The sequence below is a fragment of the Ambystoma mexicanum genome, chromosome 1p (genome assembly GCF_040938575.1).
Source record: "Ambystoma mexicanum isolate Mex_15411 chromosome 1p, UKY_AmexF1_1, whole genome shotgun sequence".
NCBI classification, from domain to species: Eukaryota; Metazoa; Chordata; class Amphibia; order Caudata; family Ambystomatidae; genus Ambystoma; species Ambystoma mexicanum.
Genome location: NC_090921.1, coordinates 238,577,528 through 238,578,345, shown reverse-complemented (window position 1 = coordinate 238,578,345; position 818 = coordinate 238,577,528). Strand labels below are relative to the sequence as shown.

General features: G+C 52.0%; 1 non-coding gene across 1 annotated transcript; it reads left to right on the top strand.

The window, feature by feature from the left end:
* Positions 1–220: 220 nt before the first annotated feature.
* Positions 221–302, top strand: TRNAL-AAG (transfer RNA leucine (anticodon AAG)). Its single transcript has one exon. It is a non-coding gene; the product is annotated as a tRNA-Leu (tRNA).
* The last annotated feature ends 516 nt before the right edge of the window (positions 303–818 follow it).

Below are 818 nucleotides of genomic sequence, written 5' to 3'. Positions count from 1 at the left end.
TTTCGGCTTCACTTTCCGAATCCTGCCCTAGCTTGCGATTAATTTTTTTCTCACTTCTTGCCCCCATCTCCCACCTTGCCTCATGGTCTCCCCTCCTCTTCGCACCTGACAGTTTGCCTGCCCTTCCACTGCCTGTCTCCAGACTTTCCAAGGAGAAAAGGCAAAGCACTAAAGCGGGCCGGGCAACTGGTCAAGTTCCGCTTTCGGCATCTAGCAGGAAGGTAGCGTGGCCGAGCGGTCTAAGGCGCTGGATTAAGAATCCAGTCTCTTTGGAGGCGTGGGATCAAATCCCACCGCTGCCACTTTTCCTGGCCTTGCATTTTAAAGAAGAAAGTAACGTTGACCTCTTCCTTCATTAGTGCCACCTCTGTCGCAATGAGCAAGCGGATGGTATGCCACACCCTGCAGGAAAAAGGTTTCGCTTCTGACGTCTTGCTTTTCTGGACATCCAGTCTCAAGTTTCCCATCTGGAACGGCGCTCCCTGCTGCTTTGTGAAGGCTTGCTGCAAGAGCCTTCGAAACCCAGGAGCTCCTGCGTTGAGCTGTGACGCGTCCTGGGAAGACCTCCCGTTGCAGCGGAATGAGCCCCACTTCCAGGGCGTGCTGGTAGCAAATTTCCCACAGCCCACAGGGAGCAAACGATCCAGGTGTGATGTATCACCAGGAGAGGCTGAGATGAGAGTAAGGGTTCACGCGTGTGCCTGGACCAAGGTTAATGATGGGATTAGAGCTAGGGTTAGATGCAGGGAAAGAGTGAGAGTTATAATTAGGAATAAAGCTAACAGGTGATCATTACTCGTCATGTAACATGATACAAA